Genomic DNA, 13,948 nt, shown 5'->3' with positions numbered 1-13,948 from the left:
ACAGTGGCTAAAGCATGTAGTTCAATTATCAGTGCTAAAGTTGGGGGAAACTCAATACAATAAGCATGTGATCCAATTACATACACTGTTTTCCCATTAGATAAGTGACATGAAAATATAATAAGCACACTCTCTATGAGTAAATTTACAAGAAATACAAAAGCATGAATAAAGGCATATTTATCAACTTGTGTTTTGGATAATGTCTATCAATTTTGCTTGAATAATTTGCACATGCAATAGGTCAAATATAAGTATTCTGCAATAACCAATTCAATTGCTGTTTGAAATAAGGAATATTAGGTTCTTTCCCAAAACACATTCCTGATTCTATCTCACAATTCTGTATTAACACAGCAACAGCTTCATAATAGGATGTTAAAACTTTACTTGGAGATGAAGAAATATGAATACACATCAACGGTCCCTTTTGCCAAAGAACCTCTGTGAGCCCATGAGAAAGTAGAAAGAATACAAACAGCCAGCAATTGATCATAGTCTATATAATGTATCAGTTGTTGGCTAATCGCTTCCTCTATGCTCTGCAAAGCTATATGTCCCTCATCAGTTAATTGTTGAAGGGAAATATGCATCCTCCTCGAGAATATCAGGTTTTAGTTCTTTGGTAAGCTTAAGGTAAGATCTTAGCCAATTAACATGTCCTAACAACTTTGGAAAATCATTTAAATTCAGTAAATTATTTTTTATTGAATTATCTGTGCCAATTTGTTTAGGGTATAACTGACATCTCAAATATTGAAAAAGATATTGCCTTTGAATCTTTTATGGAACAACCACCCCCAAAATTTTAAAGTTTGTTATACAAAGACAAAGGTTTGTAGTAAAACTCTTTCAGAGGGATCAGCTAATATATCTGTATAGTGAATCATATACACTGAAAGATTCTAAGTCCTATCTTCTTGTATTGAAGAAGCAACTTTTTTTTTTTTTTTACATAATGTAAGGCTATTAGCCATTCCTTAAGGCAAAACTTTACTTTTGCTTCATGACTTCTTTAAAATAACAAGTTTACTAAAAGTAAACATTTTACAATCATCAGGGTACAAAAATAATCCTCTAAATCCATAATAAATGTATATGTATTTCCTGGAATGGCAGCTGGAGTAAGCAGGCCAGGCTTCAATGCCTCCAAAGTTCCATTGCCTCATCAACTCTTCATAAACACTGCAACAATCTCAACCTGCCAGATTTTTTTCTTAATTATAAATATATGAGTTAAATCATGAGCTTGTGATCAAACTGCAGCCAATGGAACACTGGAAATTTATCTATAATTTTTAAGTTTCCCTTGCAACACCAGAGCACAACCACAACTTTGAAAAGCAAAACTCAACTTCCAAAACGTTTGTTACCCAGTACAATAAGGAACAAGCAAGGCAATAAGCAAAGTCCAATGACTCTACCCATGATAGTTGTTTCTAAGGGCTTGTCAGAATGACCAATATATCTGAACCCACTTCCTTGTCCAAGCCCAAAATCTTATTCTTGATTGAAGCCTACTTCTTTTGTTCCACCCTAAAATTAAGATTCCTGCCTGAACTTACTTCCCTGTTATAGCATTAAATTAGATTCCTGTCTGAGCTTACTTTCTGGCCATGACTTAATGTCAGCTTCCTGCCTGAAGCACATTTCTTTGTCCTTTGCCAATGTCAGATTCTTTCCAAATGGACCCCCAAAGGCTCTCCACAGAGAGAGGCTCTCCACAAAGGCCTCTGCCTCTTCCACTGCTGCTACTGCTGCCTCCACTACTGCTGTCACTGATGTTACTCAGAGATACCACACCAGCTGTGCTGTGCTGAGCTAACCTCTGACTAGACTGAGCTCTCAGGAGGCTGACTAACCAGCGACTGGGTGCAGGGGAGCTTCTGGTGGTATCTGAGGAGAGCAGTTCTCTTTTCTGGTGGTGTTGTCACAGCTCCTATGACAGAATCTCTCAGGTGACAAAGGAATTCTCACACACCTTTATTGTTTCTGGATAGGATGTTTATATATATAGTTTTGGAGTGGGATGGGGTCTTAGAATAGGTGCTCCTTATTGGCTTAGTCTGCAAGGTTAGGGATGCCTCATCTACATGTGGAAGGGCTAAGTGTGTTGCCCCTCTGTGACTGATAGCCACAAATCTCTCTATTGGAGGAGGGGGCTGCAACTACATGACAGGGCCATTGTGCCAGGAGCAAGCAAAGCTCCTACATTTTCTTCAGGTTTTCTGGAGCTTGTAGCCTTATCTTAGCTTTACCAGGCTTCCTCACATGGCTCACCACCCTGCATTTTTATGTATGTATGGATATATGTATGAATGTGTGTATGTATATGTGTCTCTGCACGTGTATGTATAAATGTGTGTGTGTGTGTGTGTGTGTGTGTGTATGTGTGTGAGTGTGTGTGTGTGTGTGTCCCAGTACAAGAGAAATGTGAGAGTCAACCTGATGGGATGTGGAATTAACACAATTCGTGCCTCTGGGAGGATCTGTGATGGCATTTCAAGGAAGGACTAACTGACAAGAGAAAACCATTTTCTGACATGAGAAGGGTGATTCTTCACGCTTCCAACCTGTTGTAACTGTGATTTCATAGAATACCTTCACACCTTAAGCACCAGAAGGGGACAAATTTAAGAGCTGAGAAACTACTGGATTCTCATCCTCAATACTGTTAGAATGCCCAAGTTGTATAGTGTAAGCCAACCTAATAAAACTCCTTTCAATATGCATTCATTCTATCACTTCTGCTCCTCCAGAGATTCTGACCATATAAGAGCTCTCTGTCAAATGGTGGTCTTTGCTAATTTTGTATCTGGTGGTGAATTAGTGAAGAGCCAAATCTAACTCAGTGTTCTGAATAGACAAGAGTTTTTGCTGAACCCTGAGTTGTTCTCTTCTTTCCCAGAAGAGAATTTCACAATTTCTGAACTAAGAAACTTTCTATTCCATGGACAAAGTTTTCTTTCTGAAAGGAAGTGCCCTAGGGGCATACAATGCAAAAATTAATGTCATTTATTCATTGGGTCACTGCACATAAGGCCATAAATGTGGCATTTCACCATCATGGACAGGTAGCAATGCCATCTCCTACTTAAGTGTCCTTTTCACCTCCTAGTGCTGAAGTCAGTGTCTGGTCTCAAGAGATTCTGAACCTTGACAGTGAAGCAAGAGGCAGGATGAAAGGTGAACATCTATTACATCTGTGAGACCTCTAGAAGGTGACCTTGTTTCTGAGCCCAAACTTGCTCCTCTGTAAACTGGCTGCCTCCCAAATTCTGCTCAAATAGTGGTTATAGTTGCATTAGACCAGCCATGCAGGTAACTACAGGCAGAATAGGACAAGAACAGGAAATGGATGAAGACAGGCTTACTAGATGGCTCATTTGGTAAAGTGCTTATTACACTAGCATAGAAACCTATTTATTTATTTATTTATTTATTTATTTATTTATTTATTTATTTATTATTTTCCCAAGAGCATAGTATTACATGCTTGTAATCCCATTTTTGAGGAAAGGGAGACAGGATGATCCCTGAGGATTTATGTTTATCCAGTCTAGCCTATTTTGAAAGTTCTAAATCAGTAAGAGATCCTGTCTTTATAGTTCAAGATGGGTAGAGATAATGGAGAAAAACACCAAGCTTCTGTTTCCACATACACACACATACACTTGCACACTCATACACAAAGAGAAATATATAAGCCAACAGAAAAATGAAATGCAGCTGGGGAATATTGTTTTGAGACTAATTCATACCAAAACTGGAGAATACATTCAGTCTCAGTTCTCGAGAACTATACAACACATATCCTTCCCTCTCCAGCAGAGCCCTTAGCTCTGACACTCAGAATGAGTGGGAGCTGTGGCTTCTTCCCACTTCCACATTGAGATAGATCCCTCTTGTCAGGAACCCACAGGAATTTTCTGTGTGCTCTTTGAAGAAGAACACTCTTGTTGTCTCAAGTTCTTTCCATGACAATTTCAATTTCAGGATGGCCTTCTCAGAGATAAGGGTGGGTCTATTAGCTGTTAGACAGGTACTTTTAGAGACAACCAACTCAAATTTTCAAAAAAGATACTTCTCATTTTAAATGGATATGAGCCTATCTCTAATGTTTCTGTTGATTTCAGTTAATATTATTAGAGCTGTGAGTCAGAGCCTGTACCTTGGAAATGCTATCAAACCAGTTTCAGCCACCCATGCTCAAAAAGTCAATTGAAGAAGTATTAATGAAAAGTTAGTCAATGTGAACACACTAGAAAGAGGAACAAAGACAAAGTTACCTTCAAACCCATGAGTTTCAGGTTTAAACAGAGGGTAAGACATGTACATAGCTATGTCTTCTTGGTTAATGTGTAAGCCTGCCCATCCTTTTTTGTCTGGCTACAGTCTCTTCCTACTGGTTTGCACCCTGTCAGAACTGAGTGAAATTTCTGCCTAGAGACAACCTTTTCCTCTAGCTCAAGCAAAGAGCTCATTCTTTCCCTTCTTTTGAAATAAAATTACTGTGGAAAGTCCATATGGCTCAAGGGAGAGTCAGAATTTTGTCTTCAGGTTACCATCAGTTTTGGAAGAATGGATATAAGAGGAACTGAAGAAACTAAAAGAAGCTACCAAGAATTACAGAGTCATTCCAACCCACTCATTAAAGATCACCTAAAGTAGACTTACTAAAACAGTGGCTCATCACTTTTTTAACATGAAATTGATAGAGAAGCATAGCATCAAAATGTGTATGGTTAAGAATGTGACTGGTTAACCTTCTTGGAATCTACACATACTAGATACCACTAGCTCCTTGAGTTGGGCAGACAAGAGAGATGACAGCAGGTGGAAAATTGATCTCTTTGCCTGCATTTTGTGTCTGTGTCCTTCTTATGGAGGTAGACACTTGAACTAGTTTGACTCTGCAAAGCATGGCAATTAGTATTGAATGTCTTCCTACAGGAACCATATCATCACCCTTCAAGGCCTAAAGAGGAGACCTCAATCATTGATATAAGCTATGGCTGTATCACAAATTCCTTCTGGTTCCTATGCAGAAACAGAATCAAAGATTCATCAAACAGACCACAGCATGACCAAGTCTATTGGTTATGGATGCCTCTTGCTCCTCTGCCATAGTTGTACTTCTATTTCTACCTAAAGCTAGTGTGAGTATGCCAAAGAAAAATATAGGTCGCCTGGGCCCCTTTATGTTCTCTTCTTCCCAGGGTACCCATGGTCAATTATTCTTGTTGTTTTCCATTTGAGACAGGGTCTCACTGTATAACCCTAGTTGGTAGGAAGTTTGCTATGTAGATGAAGCTGTCTTTGAACTTACCATATTCTTCTTGCTTCTGGCTCCCAGGTGCTGAGGTTTCAGGAATCTACCAACATATTGGCCTAACTATCTTTTTTCTGCTTTCCATCATAACTTATCTTTAATTTCATATTGGGACAAGTGGCCAATCTTAGTTATTTGGTACATTCAGAGTCAGAGATTTTGGACTGAAAGTATTATGCATTCTCATCTTTTTATGTTGTGGTAAATCTCCAACCCTAATAAGCCCATACAAATAAAACACAAGTCAATTAATATGAATACAAGTTTACATGCCTAGATTGGGCAGATCTACCACTACACTAATATATTCCCCATCTATGAGATCCCTTATAACTTGTGGTTTCTCCAAGCCACAGGCTTCTGGTCCATTTTCCTTCCACTTCTTCTGCCATCCTCCCCTCTCCCCTCTCCCCTTTTCCCTCAAACTTTTCAGCTCTACCTTCCCTTCCACTGCCCAATTAACAGCTCTGGGCTTTATTTTACAAGTTAAGGTGGGGAGAAGGTTTACAAGATGTCACCTAAGTACTTGGTTTACTCCTCCTCCACAGCCACTCCTTGGGAAGCAGAATTATCATCAAAATACAAACAGAGCCAGGACTATCCACAACATTATGCAGTAATGTATCTGCCATATATGACTACAAATGTGTTTCCCTATGAAATTTTCCTTGCTTTGTTTGCTGAGGGATGCACACTTTAGTACACCTCATTACTTGCTTTTAGTAGTAAATGTCTCTTCATCATTACCTCCTGGGTATACTTATAACTTTATACCTAACAAAATTTTACTCCCTGTGCTGTCCCTGACACAGTAGAGACTCTTCATAACCAGGAAGATGTTCCTGTCCTTCACTCACTGGATCACTTTGATGGTTAGTTTTAATAGTTGATACAATGTTGAATCACCTGAAAAGTGTCTCTATAATGGATTGTCAAGATATGGTTGACCTGTAAGCATGTCTGTAGGGGATTATCATGATTATATTAATTAAAATAGGAAGAATTTCTCACTCTGAGTAGCATAGTTCCTTACACAGGAAATACTGAACGGAACCAGTACATTTGTTACTTTTTTTTCTAATTATAAATGTGATGTGAGAAATTCTCTTCAAGCTCCTACTCCTGTGACTTCTATGCAGTGATGTAGGAACCAGGAACTATGATATAAAAAACAGAAATGAATTCTACCTTAAGTTATTTTGTTAGGGATATTTTATTACAGCAGAACCATGAATAACCATCTTGCATTGATAAGAACTTTGTACACAAACCAACAGGATGGACAGGCATTTTCACTACCATCTGCTTCCTGGGGCTGAGTTGAACAGAATGAATGCACACTTTGAATATAACCATGAGAATTCTGTACCTGGCTTTTCCTTGATAGCATAATGCTAAGTTTCACTTCTTAAAGTATTACTGTGAGATAGCCCTGCACTTGAGTTTTTCCTACACTCCTGCCCTATCCTCACTATCTACTCACTTGCAGAGAACTTCAGTCCATAAATGAGACAGGCACCTTAAAATAAGTGGTCAACACCCCATAAAAATAAATGCTGGCTACTGCTGGTATGGCCATTCTATCCTGATCCTGGATGGATCATTGAATAGAACTTCAGTTCATAAACTAGCCAAGCACCTTAAAATAAGTGGCCAGCACCCCATAAAACAAATGCTGGCTACTGCTTGTATGGCCATTCTATCCTGATCCTCCTTGGCCAGATTCTTTATCTACATGGTAGTATGTTTTTAAAATGGCCTCAGCCTCAGTTCTTGCCAGTTTCCTAGTTGCAGGCTAATGATACTTCTAGCATGTGATGTATGGCTGAACTCAACCTTGCTGCAATTCTGGGCCTCCTAGTGCATCACAGGATGGTATCTGCTCTCAGTAATTCAGTAGACTATTACAGGTAATGTTGGAGCTTATGTTATGCCAAGACCCATAATAACCCTCTGTAGACATAGCAGAAATTTTATTTGACAATTATGGCCTCTTCATTCTGATTGAGCATTGAATGTAGATCTGATTCCCCTAAGTGTCTAGTTCCCTAAAGAATTTCATTCTTCCCAAGCCCTTGGCTCCTACAGCTAAAATAGATTGAAGTTAATTGTTGCTCAAACAACTGCCAGCAACTAAGACAGCTTAACCTCAGGGGCACAGGATGGCTCCCATACCATCCTCCAAGTCCTTCCTTTCTTGTTCACTGGTGCCTGAAATTACTTCAACAGAAATCAACATGCTTTATTCCACAATTAGAAGTAGGCCTTTAAACACAGATTTTTTTTGGTTGGAAAAACACAGAGATTACTCTCTTACTGAATAATCAATCAACAGCTATCAAAGAAATGAGAAAGAATGTCCAGATCTCCAGGGTTGGAGACTGAAAGAGTGCTGATTCTTCATAAAGTAAATTCAATAGTGTAATCCAGGTTCAGGCCTCCAGGAGGGCAATTAATGGCCAACATGTGAAATTTGTTTTAATTTTCACCTCAACACAGTTGAGAATCATGTGTGAATGAAGTCTCAGTAAAGGATTATCTGCATTAGGATAGTATATGGACATGCCTCTATAAGATTGTCATGATTGTTACTTCCTGAGGACAGACCCACTGTGGGTAAAACCATTCCTTAGGAAGGGCATCTAAAACATGTCCCACCAGAGAATGGTGCTACCAATTTTAAGGTGTGTTTTCCCATGATACCTAATATAATCAGGATAATCTCTCACAGATGTGCCTGGCAGCTGGTCTCTTGGATAATTTCAATTCCTATTTCTTGTTCTTAGTTCTATTCCTGTTTCTTAGTCAATGTTCTATTGCTGTGAAGAGATACTACAGCCTAGGCAACTAATATAAGCAAAGCACTTAATTAAGACTTGCTTACAGTTTCACAGGTTAGACCATTGCCATCCTGGTAGAAACTGTGGAAGCATGTATGCATGTGCTAAAGCATTTTCTCACCCATAGTCAGAAAGGGTCTCTGGGATTGACATGGGTTTTTGAAATCTCAACACTTACTCTCTCTGATATACTTCCTCCAACAAAGCCACATCTTCCATGAAACAAATGGATTTAACAGATATCTATAAATCAATTTATCCTAAAACAAAAGGACACAACTTTTTCTCAGCACCTTATAGTACCTTTTCCAAAATTAATCATATAATGCATAACAAAACAGACCTCAATAGATACAAAAATACCGAAATAATCCCAGGAAACCTATCAGATCACCAAGGACTAAATAAAGCTGGTCTTCAATAACAACATAAATAATAGAAAGACCATATACCCATAGAAGCTGAAAAACACTCTACTCAATGAAAACGTGGTCAAGGAAGAAATAAAGAAAGAGATTAAAGACTTTTTTATTAGAGTTTAATGAAAATGAATCCACAAAATACCCAAAATTGTGGGACACAATGAAAGCAGGTCTAAGAGCAACATTCATAGCTCTGAGTGCCTCCAAAAAAGAAGCTGGAACAAGCATACACTATCAGCTTGACAGCACACCTAAAAGCTCTAGAACAAAATGAAACAAATTAATCAAAAAGAAGTAGACTGCAGGAAATAATCAAACACAGGGATGAAATCAACCAAGTGGAAACAAAAAGAACTATAAAAAGAATCAACCCAAACAGGAGCTGGTTCTTTGAGAAAATTATCATGATAGATAAACCCCTAGACAAACTGACTACAGGCCATGTGGACAGTATCCTAATTAACAAAATCAGAAATGAAAAGGGAGACATAACAACAGAACCTTAGGAAATCCAAAACATCATCAGATCCTACTACAAAACCCTATACTCAACAAAATTGGAAAATCTCGATGAACTGGACAATTTTCTAGACAGACCAAAGTTAAATCAGGATCAGATTAATGATCTACACAGTCCCATATCCCCTAAAGCAATAGAACCAGTCATTGATAGTTAACAACCAAAAAAGCCCAGGACCAGATGGATTTAGTGCAGAGTTCTATCAAACATTCAAAGAAGACCTAATTCCAATAGTCCTCAAATTATTCTACAAAATAGAAACAAAGGCACTCTACCCAGTTCGTTCTATATTGCCACAATTACCCTGATACCTAAACCACAAAAGACCCAACAAAGAGAACTTCAGGCCAATTTCTCTTATGAATATCTATGCAAAAATACTCAATAAAATNCTCACTAACTGAATCCCAGAACACATCAAAACAATCATCAATCATGATCAAGTAGGATTCATCTTAGATATACAAGGATGGTTCTATACATGGGAATCCACCAACCTAATCTGTTATATAATCAAACTCAAAGACAAAAGAATAAAATAAATAAAAATATTTAAGAAATGATCTTCTCATTAGATGCTGAGAAAGCGTTCAGCAAAGTCAAATACTCCTTCATGATAAAAGCTTTGGAAAGATCAGGAATTCAAGGCCCACATCTAAATATAATTAAAGCAATATATAGCAAACAAGTAGGCAACATCAAACTAAATGTTGAGAAACTGGAAGCAATCCCACTAAAATCAGGGACTAGACAAGACTGATCACTCTCTCCCATTGATGACAGACTAGGCCAAACTCAGCTACATATGCAGCAAGAGCCATGAGTCCCACCATGTGTTTTCTTTGATTGGTGGTTTAGACCCATGGAGCTCTGGGGGAACTGGTTAGTTCGTATTGATGTACCTCCTATGGGGTTGCAAACCCCTTCAGCTCCTTGGGTACTTTTCCTAGCTCCTCCACTGAGGACCTGTGCTCCATCCAATGGATGACTGTGAGCATCCACTTCTGTATTTGCCAGGTACTGGCAGAGCCTCTTAGGAGACAGCTATATCAAACTCCTGTCAGAAACAACTTGCTGGCATCTGCCATAGTGTCTGGGTTTGGTGGTTGTTTATTGGATCGATCCCCAAGTGGGGCAATATCTGGATGGTCATTCCTTCAGTCTCTGCTCCGAAATCCTCTGTAACTACTTCCGTGGGTATTTTGTTCCCCCTTCTAAGAAGGATTCTGAGCTTCTGGGCTAATATCCACTTATCAGTGAGTACATACCATGTGCATTCTATTGTGATTTGGTTACCTCAGTTAGGATGATACACTTGAGATCCATCCATTTGCCTAATAATTTCATAAATTCATTGTTTTTAATAGCTGTGTAGTACTCCATTGTGTAAATGTACCATATTTTCTGTATCCATTCCTCTGTTGAGGGACATCTGGGTACTTTCTAGCTTCTGGCTATTATAAATAAGGCTGCTATGACAATAGTAGAGCATATTTCCACATAACAAGTTGGAGCATATTTCCACATAACAAGATGGAGCATCATCTGCATATATGTCCAGGAGTGGAATTGCTGGATCTCCTATTCCTCAGAAAATTTTCCTCAGAAAATTGGCCTATGTCCAATTTTCTGAGGAACCCCCAACCATATTTCCAGAGTGATGGTACCAGCTTGCAGTCCCACTAGCAATGGAGGAGTGAGTGTCTTTCTCCACATCATAATTTCAACTGAGTTTTTTTATCTTAGCCATTCTGACTGCTGTGAGGTGGAATCTCAGGGTTGTTTGGATTTGCATTTCACTGATGATTACGGATCTTGAACATGGTTTTAGGTGATTCTCAGCCATGTAGCAGTCCTCATTTGAGAATTCTTTATTTAGCTCTATACACCATTTTTAAAATAGGGTTATTCGATTTTCTGGAGTCCAACTTCTTGAGTTCTGAGAAGGGTGGGCAGCCTTGCCTAGTCCCTGATTTTAGTGAGATTGCTTCAAGTGTCTGCATTTAATTTGAAGTTGACTTCTGGTTTGCTGCATATTGCTTTTACTATGTTTATGGACCTTGAATTCCTGATCTTTCCAAGACATTTATCATGAATGTGAGTTCGATTTTGTCAAATGCTTTCCAGCATCTAATGAGATGATCATGGAGTTTTTGTCTTTGAGTTTGGTTATATGGTGGATTACATTTATGGATTTCTCTATAATGAACCATATTTGCATTCCTGTGTTGAAACCTACTTGATCATGATGGAAGATCATTTTGTTGTGTTCTTGGATTAATTTTTCAAGAATTTTATTGAGTATTTTTGCATAGATATTCATAAAGGAATTTGGTCTATAGTTCTCTTCTTATTGTTTCTACTTCCATTTTTAGGTCCCGGGTGGTTTTGTTCAAGTCTTTCACCTGATTGGATGTGTTCTCCTATTTTTTTTTTTTTTTAAAGGGAGTTATTTATTTCCTTCTCATAGTCCTCCATCATTATCATGAGAAGTGATTTTAGATCCGTAGCTTGCTTTTCTGGTGTGCTGGTGTATCCAGGACTTGCTATGCTGAGAATGTTTTGCTCTGATGATGCCAAGTAACCTTGGTTTCTGTTGCTTTTATTCTTATGCTTGCATCCTGCCATCTGATTATCTCAAGTTCTTCGTGCACTCAGTATATCTGATTGGAGCCTATGCTTCTTGTAATCCTGGTTGAATCAGGACTCCTCAGAGTTCTCCTTTCTCTGTGATCCTGTGATTCCGGGACCAGGTGAACCTGAGATTCTAGGTGTGTCAGAGTTCTTGGCAGTCAAGATTCCTATGAGACCCTGAGATCCTGGTGTGACCAAGCTCCTGGGATCCTGGGATCCTGGAACCCTAAGATCCTGGCCATGTTACAGCACCTGGAAGTGGTATCTCCTCTGGGGACCATGTAGCTGTCCACTGACTTCTTGCCCAAGGTGGCCAGACCCTCTACCCTTTCATGATAATACTCCATCCCCCATGAATACTCCTCCCACACACCCCAGGGAAGGTGATTTCAACCTTGGGAACAGACAGAAAGCACCATAACCAAGCCTCTGTGTCACAGAGGCCAACACTTCCTTTGATTGATAACCAACCTTTCCCAGGTAGAGATGGCTCCTGTCCTTGAAGGAAACAGAGACCAATATCCTTAAGATGAGAAAAATCCCACTCTTGGACTATAGAAAAGAGACAATTAAGTGATACCAGACAGCTATGACCAATTTGTAAAAATACACCAGCTTCTGATAGCACAATAAGTTACTTGTCCCAAATCAAGAAGGTCCTTTTCCAGCTGTACAGTCCTGTCCTGATGTCTAAACAAACATTATCAGGTTTAAAGGATGACATTCCTTTACCCTCTCATGCAAGGCCAAGGCTTTAAAACCCTCTCTTGTGTTTTTTCCCTTTATAAACACCCTACACTTAGACGTGGGAGTTCACTCTCCTCCCTGGTCCATCAGGAAGGTTGGTGGCCTATGCTTGAGCTTAAATAAAGGCCCTCATGTGATTACATCACATTGTGTTTCCTGTTCATTTCTAGGGTTTTTACAATCTGGGCACAACTATCTAGACCTACGACAAACTCTTAATCTTCCCAAAAAGTAAGATAAAATTATATACATTTTGCATTTGTAGAAACAAATTTTGAATGATTTTGTTGTACGAATTCACTGGTGCCATTATTATTGAGTTGAGTATGAACCCAGATCTGAGTGACCCTCAAAAAACTACCTTCTTCCCATTTGATTATACTGCCTTTCATTCTCAGTCCAGCAAACCTCATCTTCTAACTCTGTTAAGAAATCAATAAAAAATGATCCTGATTATACTACTAGTACTATTATTTTGGGCCAAATGTGCCAGGAACTCCACTTGAATTAGTATTAAATTCAAGAAAAGAAATATTTCAAAGATTGACGAGGGTTGGAGAGATGGCTCAGTGGTTACAAGTACTCGTTGCACTTCTTAAAGTCCTGAGTTCAAATTCCACAACTAAATGGTTTAAATAAATAAATAAATAAATAAATAAATAAATAAATAAATATATTTTTTTAAAGATTGACTAATGTTCCTACTTCATCTCCATGAAAAATCATTTCTATATTAGTGAGGTTGTGTCACTCTTTGCTTTAGTAATATTTAACTCCAAAGTTTCACTGGTCTCCCCACCAAAAAAAAATCTAATCTATCAAAATCATTGATGCTAATATCTAACACAAATCAATAGAGCCTTCATTCTTCCACTCATTTAAAGTCTAAGTTTATAGATTTCATCATCATCATGTTTGCACCATCTTAGAAACTGGCTTGTTCATCATTCAGACAGGAAAAAAATATAAAGCAAACATGGTATGCTCACCACAGAAGAATTAATCCTCACTTAAATGCAGTACATTATACCAGAACATATACAACAAACAGATGCATATGTCACTGCATGTGTATATGTATGTGTGTGAACTCATGTTTATGCAAGTGTGTGAACATCTGGATCCACAACATAACCCTGTATCACGGTTTTGTGGATTTTGGGGGGTTCAGGAGGGAAAGTTCTTTGTTTCTGTTTGAGGCAGGGTCTCACTGTGTAGCCTTGATTTGCTATGTAGACCATGACAGCCTTGAACTCACAGAAATCAGTCTTCCTTTGCTTTTTATGATATGGGTTCAAAGTCCTTGTCCACCACATCAAGCATCCATCTTGTTCTCTGACACAGTGTGTATCCCTTGCCTGCATATCACCAAGCAGGTTAAACAAGATGTCTGTCAAATTCTGGTATCTACCCGATTCTACCTCTTCAGGACTAAGACTATAGGCACATGCAC

Source organism: Mus caroli, chromosome 1 (assembly GCF_900094665.2).
Source record: "Mus caroli chromosome 1, CAROLI_EIJ_v1.1, whole genome shotgun sequence".
NCBI lineage: Eukaryota > Metazoa > Chordata > Mammalia > Rodentia > Muridae > Mus > Mus caroli.
The sequence above is the reverse complement of the archived record's forward strand: the minus strand, read 5'-3'. Positions refer to the sequence as shown.